Source organism: Leopardus geoffroyi, chromosome D1 (genome assembly GCF_018350155.1).
Source record: "Leopardus geoffroyi isolate Oge1 chromosome D1, O.geoffroyi_Oge1_pat1.0, whole genome shotgun sequence".
Classification (NCBI taxonomy): Eukaryota; Metazoa; Chordata; class Mammalia; order Carnivora; family Felidae; genus Leopardus; species Leopardus geoffroyi.
The window spans coordinates 108,203,651-108,214,111 of record NC_059329.1 but is presented as its reverse complement, the minus strand read 5'-3'; the positions used below and the strand labels follow the sequence as shown (position 1 = coordinate 108,214,111).

The 10,461-nt window shown below is 55.4% G+C and overlaps 1 long non-coding RNA gene across 1 annotated transcript; it reads left to right on the top strand.

Annotated features, from left to right (window-relative positions):
• The first annotated feature begins 589 nt into the window (after positions 1-589).
• Positions 590-5,355, top strand: LOC123601921. The gene is made up of 2 exons (XR_006714290.1): positions 590-3,526; positions 4,744-5,355. It is a non-coding gene; the product is annotated as an uncharacterized LOC123601921 (long non-coding RNA).
• The last annotated feature ends 5,106 nt before the right edge of the window (positions 5,356-10,461 follow it).

The window sequence follows — 10,461 nt, the reverse complement described above, 5'->3', positions numbered from 1 at the left end:
GGGTGGAGGCTGCTTCGGAGAGGTTGCCAGGCAGGACAGAGGCCCCGCTCCGTGAACTCGGGCAGCCTCCTTTGCCTCTCTGGGCATCTCCAGTGTCAGGAAAGGGAGAAACGGTCCAAGTCCACTCTCAAGGCTCAGAGTCCCAGATCCCCCTTCTTCTCCAAAATGTCCCCTAGGTGGGTAGGACTGGCCTTGGATCCTGTCACTGAAGCCTCTGGGGCCAGATCCTGTCTGGATCTGGGGGGTGGGAGGTTTGGCGCGAACACACTTTGCAGGAGAAAAGTCTGCTCCCCTGGGAGTCCTGGGCTGGCTCCAGGACCGCGGGCAGAAGCTCCTTCGGATCTTCACAGCAAGGTGGGACCCAAGGGTTGAAGGGACGGTGGCTTCCAGCAGTCAAGGCTGGCGGGCAGGACAGGTCTCACAAGCCCTGATTTGCAAGTGAGGAGGAACCAGCAGGAGATGAGGCCACGCGCTCAAGGTCACCCAACTGCCAGACCCCTGCAGGCGCTCAGGCCACTGAGGTGCTAAGTGTTCTTGCAGATGGTGGTCGCTGACAGCCCTGTGCTTAGCATTCTGCCGGCAGGTTTGCACATCGCACCTTCTCAAGTTCCCTGTTTCTCCCCGTCGCCTTCCTCTGTCCCTATTTGCTCCGTTCCTTTCCAGTTCTCTCCGGCTCTGCATCTGCTTCTCCCACTTTCTGTGTCCCCCGCCCCCACTTCACCCCTGCCCCTCTCAGTCTTGCCTCCAGCTTCTCATCTGGGGCCATCCTCGGGGAATCTGGACGGTCAGACATCCCTGGAGACCGACGGATGTCCAGCTATCCCTCACTGTCCCTCTGCCCTGTGGCTGTGGCAGGAAGGGTGGGCAAAGGGCAGAGGGTGGAGGCCACGGTGGCCCAACCTGGAACTGGGGCCCAGCTCTGGTTGGGAAAGAAAGGAGGAAACAAGGAACTTGGGGACAGAGGGTGTGGGGTGTCAGGGCGGGCAAAGGCTGCCCAGGAGCTATAAATCGGGGCCACTCCCGGCTTTATGAGCAGAGCTGGGGCTGAGACAGGACTTCGCCCAGAAAAGAAGGGCTGGCATCGGACTCCAGGTGTGGGCCCCGGATGATAAGGAGCCTCAATAAAAAGACCACGGGCCTGGGGCCATGAGGACCCAAGAGGCCCACATGGGTGGGCACGGGTCCTCCCCGGACTTCTGCCCAAGGTCCAGACCTCCAGTTGGTTCCCACCCTCTGTAACAGCAACTCCATGTGGAAGTGCCCACTGGTTCCAGTGGGGCTGCTGTTATCGGGGATGGGGACCAGTACCCACGGAGGCGGAAGAGCACGCCAGCAGGGACCTCCACGGCTGCGCTCCCAGGCCCAGGATGGCCAAGGGCAGTGGGCTGTCGGCAGGCTGCCGAGACCGAGTGCACAGGGCTCTGACCTATGAATTGACAGCCAGTGTTCTCATCTCCCCTCTGGCTGCCAATTCCATAGGTCACAGGTATGTTCGCCTCAATGTCAGCCGCCGGGACCTGCAGTGCAGGGAGGGGAAGGGATGGGGCGAGGGGTGTCCAGAGGGCAGGGAAGACTTGCTACCCCAGGGCAGCCCTCAGGTCCAACTCCTTCCTGTTTCATTCCTACCTTTCCATGTCCCCTCCCGTGAGCCTGCCCTGCTTTAGGTCCCTGCCTGTACTGACCGCTTGTGGCATGCCCGAGTGCTTTGCCCATGCTTTTCCCTCTGCCTGGAACACTTTTCCCTGCTTTTTTTGGTGCCAGGTTCACCCTTACTAACTGTTCCAAGCTCTGTCCAAGCATTGGCTGCCTACAGGAAGCCTTCCTGAAGCCCACTTGATCCCCAGCGCCCGCCTGGGCACCCCCAGCAACCTGCGCTTCCCCAGAGAACTGTACTCCCCCCCCCCCACCCCACCCCGGTGTTTCCATCCTCCCCCCACCACCTGTGAGCTCAGCTCCCGGCACCCAGCCCCGTGTGCTCGGTGGATGTCCAAACAGATCCTAAGCCTTCGTCTTGCACCCCAAGGAAGCACCACCAATGTCCCATGTGGCCAAGAGGGGCCGAGGGCTCCGGGCCCCAGTCTGTGCCAGAGCCTCTCCAGGACGAGGACCCCCCGAACCGCCTCCCCTCCACTGGCCTGCTCTCTCCTTCTCCCTGCAGCACAGCCCAGACTTGCCTGCCCAGCTGTGGTGGCCGTGGAGGAAGGCGACCGTGTGGGGGCAGGACCTGGACCTGGCGGAGGTCTCCACAACAGCCTCGCTCCTGCTTGGCTTTCATACGATGCCCGATGCCGACGCGATGCCGTTCCGGAGACATTCGCATTTGAATTCAAAGCCTTCTGCTGCTAAAAGATAAGCTTTTCGAAATTGGAAACAGAGACCTAAGAATAAAGTTCAAATTGCTCAACGATAGGAGCCGGCTCTGGAGCCCTTTCTGCGTGCCGGGCCCTGGCATGCATCGGTCACCTGGGATCAACTCAACGACCTTGCGAAGCGACTATCATGGACCTGTTCGGGAGATGAGGACTCGGGGCTCACAGAGCGGGGAGCATCTTGCTAAAGTGAGAGTAGTTGAACCTTCTCTCTCCGAGGACCAGGCAGCTGGCAAGCATCCAGCCACCTTCTCTGGCCCCTATGACTCTTATCCCAGTGGGGCTTTTTTGCTGCCCCATCGGCTCCGGATCCCTGGGCCACCATCTTTACCGAGCTGGGCTCAGATGTCCCTCCCGCTACCTCTCCTCACTACCTCCCACGGCTCCCCCCACCCACCACACCTTGGGCCCCTGGGCCTCTCCCTGCTCCCTCTTATCTTATCCCTTCAGGGCTGAGAGCTCCATGCTCTTAACACCCTGGGCTCCAGACTCCTGGAGGGCAAAGTCCATGATTCACTCATCCTGCCTGGCCCCTGACCCCACCCCAGCATGGCAGGTGTTCCAGAAACCCTGGCCCTCTTGGGGGCTGTCAGGCCCCAGGCTCAGAGTGCTGGCTTAGGGTGGGTGGGTGGAAGGGTGTCCACTTCCATTTGCCTCTACAGAGCCTCTGGCAGCTCCAGGAGATCATATGCCAGCTCCAGAGCAAGGCCCACCCAGCTGCCTCTGACCAGCTCGTTTCTCTTCACTGCCCCAGGGCCGTTTCCAGAGAGGCCCCGGGCCGTATGCTCCTTGCCTAGCCTGCATCCTGCCCCCACTTTCTCTTAAGACCTCCGGGACACCTGCTGCTTGGTCCGTTCCCCCCACTCAGTGGCTCCCGTGACGTGACCGCTCTTAGAGTCCCCATCACCAATGCCTGGCTATTCCCCGCCCAACTTGCGAACCCCCGGCCGCAGCAGCCACTGACTTTTTGTTTCCTGTAGCCTTGGAGACTGGTGCCGAGTAGCTGCTTAATAAATGCCAGCTGAAGTACCGACCACATGACCACGCGTGTGAATGAAGAGGCCTGTGGGGAGCAGGCCGCAGACGCAGGCGGGTGCAAGGCCCTCAGTGAGTTCCGGCTGTCGTCTCCATCACCATCACCATCACCATTGCCGCAGGTTTGTAAAACAACACGAGGCTGACGAGGCATCCTGAGGGCATGTGCAAATTCCGACAGCAAAGAAAGCCCTATGGGGGAAGGAACGGTCAGAGTGGGGGGGCTTTGATTGGGAAAGTCTCCCAGAGAGAGGTGAGTCTGAGTTCAGCTTTTGCTGCGGTGAATCCTAGGAATAGGTCATGAGCACCGGGGAAGGAGGGAATAACAGGGAAAAAGGTACAGAAAGAAGGGGCTGGGGGGGGGGGGGGTGTGAGTAGAGGTGACCCTGCGCTTTCGCAAGCCTCGCTCCCTAAAGCCACCACCAGGGGGTGCACTGGGCCACGTCCCTCCCTGGCTGGCTGGGGCTGATGCTCCCCACCTCCTCCCCAGCTCAGGGACTCCACCCCAGCCCTTCTCTGAGCAGCCCCCAGGGCACCCCCCCCCCCCAGTTCCTCATAGATGTCAGCTCCCTTAACACAGTGGCGGGTCCCAGGCACTCAGTGCGCACCTGGCACAAAGTGGGATTTCTTAGGGACTTTTTTTTTTTTTTTAACGTGTATCTATTTTGAGAGAGAACGCAAGTAGAGAAGGGGTAGAGAGAGGGGGAGAGAGAGAATCGCAAGCAGGCTCTGCGCTGTCAGCACAGAGCCGGACAAGGGGCTCGATCTCACCAACTGTGAGATCATGACCTGAGCCGAAATCAAAAGTCAGAGGCTTAACCGACTGAGCCACACAGGTGCCCCTTGATGGGGCTTTTACGGCTGCGTTTTGTGTGTAAAACATAAATTTAGGGGTGCCTGGGTGGCTCAGGTGGTTAAACGTCCGACTTCGGCTCAGGTCATGAACTCACTGTTCTTGAGTTCGAGCCCCGCACCGGGCTCTGTGCTGACACCTCGGAGCCTGGAGCCTGCTTCGGATTCTGTGTCTCCCTCTCTCTCTGTTCTTCTCTCTCTCTCAAAAATAAGTAAACATTAAAAAATTTAAAAAGCACATAAATGTATAGTGTATATTTGTCTCATTAAAAGTAGGTCCTTGTGTAACTACCACTCAAGAAAGAAAATCTGTGCCGCCGAGCACCCCTATATGCGTCCTTCCGGGTGACCCCCTCCCCCCCCCCCCAGGTAAGCACAGTGCCACCCTGTAAGATAATCACTTCCAGTTCACCACCCAGGTACACAGCGGAAAACAATATGTGTTCCTTTCGCCTGGGTTTGTGTTGTTGTGTGTTTATTCTTTAAGTGGACCCGGCTGCTGGGTTCGTCTGTGTCCGCGTGGTTGCTGGAGCCATAGTGTGTTTCCATCCGTTCGCTGCTGTGCCGCATTCCGCTGTATGAATAGAAAAGCTGGGTTATCCTTCTTACTATAAACGGACTTAGTACTGCTGGGTCACGCATGGGGCAGCAAATACAACGCTGGACCAGGCTGCACAGTGGTCTGAAGGAGGAGCGCCTGGTTACAGGCGGGTTTTTTTGGTTTGTTGTTGACAATTATGAAACCTTCAGAAAAGGTGCGAGAAAAGCACAATGAACACCCTTACACCCTTCGCCCGGATTCACCGATACTTAACATTTTGCCACGTTTGCTTTCTCTTTCTCTTTCTCTCGCACGCGTGAATGTTTTCGGAACCATTTGAGAGTAGGTTACGTACGTTATGACCCTTCACCCTTAAATATTTCAACACGTACCCCCCACCCCATGACATCTCTTTACACAACCACAGTACGGTTCCCAAATTGAGGCCCGGTGACAATGACGCAATACTGTGATCGTACGTGTCATCCCCTTTCAAATGTCTCCCGTTGTCCCAATAAACGGGGATCACACCTCACCTGTGGTCGCCTGGTCCCTTCAGCTTTCTTTAGTCTGCAGTTGTCTTCGACCTTGCTTTGGTTTTCAAGACCTTGACATTTTTGAAGAGTACAGGCCAGTTGTTTTGTAGTATGCCCCCTCGGGTTTTTTCCCCCCACTTGCCCCCAATTAAGAAAATCAAAGGGGTGCCTGGGCGGCTCAGTCGGTTGAGCGTCCGACTTCGGCTCAGGTCACGATCTCACGGTTTGTGGGTTCGAGCCCCGCATCAGGCTCTGTGCTGACCGCTTGCTCAGAGCCTGGAGCCTGCTTCAGATTCTGTGTCTCCTTCTCTCTCTGCCCCTCCCCTGCTCACACTTTGTCTCTCTGTTTGTTTCTCAAAAATAAATAAATGTAAAACAAAAATTAAAAAAAAGAAAATCCAATATGTCCATTATGTGAAATTTTGGCAATATAGGAAAGTAAACAAAAATTGCCCCAGCTCCGATGATGCAAGAGTAGCCCTGTAGACATATCCTGTAATCACTCAAGTTAGCAGGCTGTGTTGTGCTATGCACTCTGTACATTAACTCACTTAGCCCTAGAAGGCGGGTGCTTTCCTTAGCCCCACTTTACAGCTGCTCCCAGAAATCTCAAATCTTGCTAAAGATCACGTAGTTTGGTAGGACTTGAATATGACCTTGTACTTGGCCCTTATGCTACACTGCCTCTCGATAGTTGTTGGGTTTGATTGTGTGTGTCTCAACCTTTTAGTGACATTAAAAAAAATTTTTTTTTAACGTTTATTTATTTTTGAGAGAGAGAGTGTGTGAGCAGGGGAGGGACAGAGAGAGAGAGACAGAATCAGAGGAAGCCTCCAGGCTCTGAGCTGTCAGCACAGAGCCCGATGCGGGGCTCGAACCCACGAACCGCGAGATCGTGACCGGAGCCAAAGTTGGATATTTAATTGACTGAGCCACCCAGGTGCCTCTCAACCTTTTATTGACATTTGGAGCTGGATAATTCTCTGTTGGGGGCTGTCCAGTGCATTGCAGGATCCCTGACTTCTGCCTGCTAGATGCCAGCAATGTTCTCCCAAGTTGCAACCACCAGCAACATCTCCAGACACTGCCAGAGGTTTCCTGGGGAGTAAAATCACCTCCAGTTGAGAAACTCGTGTGTGTGTGTGTGTGTGTGTGTGTGTGTGTGTGTGTGTGTGTTGAGCCAGGCCACACTGTACAGTCTTGAAATCTGCTTTTCCAGTTTTTTTTTTAAATGTTTATTTACTTTTGAGAGACACACACACACACACACACACACACACACACACACACACACACACACACAGATATGTGCAGGGGAGGGGCAGAGAGGGAGGGAGACAAAGAATCTGGAGCAGGCTCCCGGTCCTGAGTTGTTAGCACAGAGCCCAACATGGGGCTCGAACCCATGGACTGTGAGATCACAACCTGAGCTGAAGTCGGACACTTAACCGACTGAGCCACCCAGGTGCCCTGCTTTTTCAGTAATCGACTCCACGACCACATTTGTTCCTTTCCATTTTCTTCTCTTCGCCAGTTGAACGGCTGCGAGGCGTTGCCAGTCAAATAAATTGTCAATTGACCAAAACACAAATCCATTGCTGCGGTCGTCTTCTATGGCCACGCAACAAATTAGTGCAAAGTTAGTGGCTTAGAACAACCATTTATTAGCTCATGTTTCCGTAGGACAGAAATCCAGAGTCTCGAATGCTGAAATCTGGTGTTGGCCGGGCTGAGTTCTCAGCTGGAGGCTCAGGGGTGGAGGGAGTCTCCCTCCGTGCTTATTCTCGTCCATCAGCAGGGATTGGGATTCCTTGCCGGTTGTCAGCTCTTGGCTCCTAGAGGCCACCCCGTTCCTTCCACGCGGCTCCCCTCCATCTTTAAGCCAACAGTGGAGCATTGAATCCTTCTTGTGCTTTGAATTTCTGATGTCCTTCCTCTGCCACCGGCTAGAGAAGAGTCTGCTTTTTAAGAACTCATGTGATTAGGTCCGGCCACTGGGAGAATCTCCTATCTAGAGTCAGCTATGCTGTCAAACATGCCCTATCACAGAGTAAACCACCATAGCCACATTCACAGGCCCTCTTCCAGGTGTGTAGACCAGAGCAGGGAATCTTAGGGGATTCAGGGAGACGTCTTGGAACCGACGGGCTGGAGGCCAGATTAGAAAAGCAGAACATGGAGGCGTGATGCCAGCTCTGGGAAGGGTCCTGCTGTATCCCTGCCCTTGGAGAAGCCCCAACATGTATTTCTGGGAGCAAACACGGACCTTGGGCAGACACGGCCCTCATCTCATCTCCCCACCCCACAGTCCCTTTCCAGATGACCCATCCCCATTGCCTGTATTTAGGGCAGGAGGAAGAAAACACAGGTCAGAAGAATGTTCCAACGGGGCCCAAGAGGGAAGTGAGAGGCTGACTGCTGGCAGAGGAGGTCAGCTGGGGCAGCTGTGTGGACCACCCAGCTCAGTGGGACTTGCGTGGCGACCGATGTGGGGGAAGGAGTGGGGAGCTGTAGGTCAGCAGAGGGGACTGGAGGGTGGCCTTGGGCACCGTGTCTGACCCACACTGAGGTGTATGGGTGTGAGGGGCTGGGCCAGAGGAGCTTGTGCCTGGTGGCCAAGTATGACACAATGTCGGGCACGGAAGTGCTGCTCCCCGTGAGCCCCGTGAGGCCTGTGGGGAGGCTCAGGGTAGCCCCCAGCTGTGGGGGAACAGGGGCTCCAGGCTATGGTGAGGGACAGTCAGCTGCAGCAGAAAAGCGTGCCTGGAGGGGACGCGAAGAGGGTGGTGGCCTGCGCTCACGCAGGTGGGGCCACCACTGCGATCACCCCGGCAGCAACGTCTGAGCCCCTCACGTGTGCTCTCTGGTTGCTGGGACCGGAACTCCCAAGTCCCATCTTGTCTCTGACCTCGCCACTGAGCCCTGGCAGCCTCGTAACTGGCCGACGGCCTCCTCGCATCCCCCACGTCCCCTGCTGACCTGAGCCTCTTTCTGCCATTTCTCCTCCTACGCCCACCATTCCCATCAGTATGGAGTAAGGAGACCCCAAGACCCTGCCCAAGGACCCTGACGGTATCACTGTAAAAGGCAGAATTCCCATGTGCCAAATAATAAACTCATTCCCACGGAGTCCCCAAACCCGATGCGTCCACAGCAAAGGCCTGGAGGGCAGCGCGGGGGTGGTGCCTGACGCTCCAGCCCCGGCAGCCCCTGCAAGATGGGGAGCTTGGAAGCCCAGTGGTGGGTGGAGTTACTACCAAAGGTGCTCGGAGGCTTCTGTGGCTCAGCTCTGCAAAGCGCCATGTGGTTCTGTATACACAGCAGCCTCGTACATCTGCACGCTGGGCCCCCAGGCTGCAGAGCTTAAGGGCAGAGTTAACCCCAGCCTGCACCTCGCTGGGAAAGAGGTTCTTGAAACTCCCTTCCTCTGCGTTGCCACCAGCCCAACCTCGCAACTTCCAGATTTGAGCGTGCAGAGGGCGGCGATGTTAAGATTCCAAAGGCCCAGCTTCTTATTCAGCCTGAGTGACTTCCCACAAGGCACTCACCGTCCCTGGGCCTTGGGCTTTTCTCGCTGAGATTTGACAGCAGAGATCCTGAGCAGCCCTGACACTCTGTCACCTCCAAGCTGGGCCTATCCCTGCCACTGGATGCACCTCCAGATCCGGCAACTCTCCCCAGGACCCTAGCCCCAGGGCCACACGCACTGCTGTGCTCTTCAGGAGAGAGGCTTCATTGGGTGCAGAGGATGTGCTCGTGGCCAGCGCTGGAGACCTCAGCCTGCAGAGGAACAGCCCTCCCCATCTCTTGACCTTGTTTTGACAAAATTCATCTCTTGGCCAATTCTGTTCCTCCAGACTGCAGGGAAAGCTGTGTCTACACAAACCCATGTGGTTTTGGGTTTTCCCAGCCTCGTACAGACCCTTCTCTAGACCAGGCCATTGTGGGACTGAGGGGCCGGCTTTGAGGGAAAGCAGGTAACCCCCTTCTGCTGAGAGCAATCTCTGGGACTGCAGGTGTATGCTTCTGCATTTGAAAGAAGGAAACGCTGGGGGGCGGGGGGGGGGCATCATTTCCGAGAAAAAGGAAAAGAGTCGAACTCTTCCTCAAGATAGACAGAAAGTGGGGGCGCCTGGGTGGCGCAGTCGGTTAAGCGTCCGACTTCAGCCAGGTCGCGGTCTATGAGTTCGAGCCCCGCGTCAGGCTCTGGGCTGATGGCTCAGAGCCTGGAGCCTGTTTCCAATTCTGTGTCTCCCTCTCTCTCTGCCCCTCCCCCGTTCATGCTCTGTCTCTCTCTGTCCCAAAAATAAATAAACGTTGAAAAAAAAAATTTTTTTAAGATAGACAGAAAGTGAAACCGAGACACCCAAAGTGAAATGCTTCATTCGTGTTTTACAAAACTCCCACCAAATAGAATCTACCCTACTCAAAACACACACACACACACACACACACAAAGAAAATTAGGCCATTTTCACAATCTGGGAACTACCAGATGAGGAAGCTGGCCAGGACCTGAGCGCCAACTCCGTGAAACTGGGAAAACTGATCTCTGCCCACTTGGGCCTCATGAGGGAGAGAGATGCCTTCTTCCAGTCCTTTGTGCCCCTTGGAGAAAGCCAAGCGGCCATATGTAACAAACACGGGCTGAGTCTCATGTATAAATAACCCAGGAACATTTTGTTTTTCAATTTTATTGGGAGGGCTATTCCCAGCACAGAGGGCTCTGGGGAGATGTGATAAACCACCGCCGGTCAATGTGAATGCCGCCGAGGGGGAGCTCGCTGTAGCCCCATTCAGGCCATTGAACAACCATCTCTTTCAGGATCCTCAGCCCCGAGCTCTGCCCTGGAACAGCCCAGAAGTTGCATCTCCGGGGTGGACCCCTCAAAGCACCATGGAGGAGGCAAGTCCTTTGGCTTCTAAAGCTGGCCCAGGAAGTCTGGACTGGACCCACCCAAGGCTCCTGATCACCAGCTGGCACTCAGCCTCTGGTGACAGCCCTAAGAGGCTCAATGTCTTTTTTTGACACCAAAAAAAAAAGACCCTTGGGGCTTCTGTTTTACTGTTATTGATGAAAGAACACTAATGAAATCTCAAATAAAAGAACACTAATGAAATCTCAAAT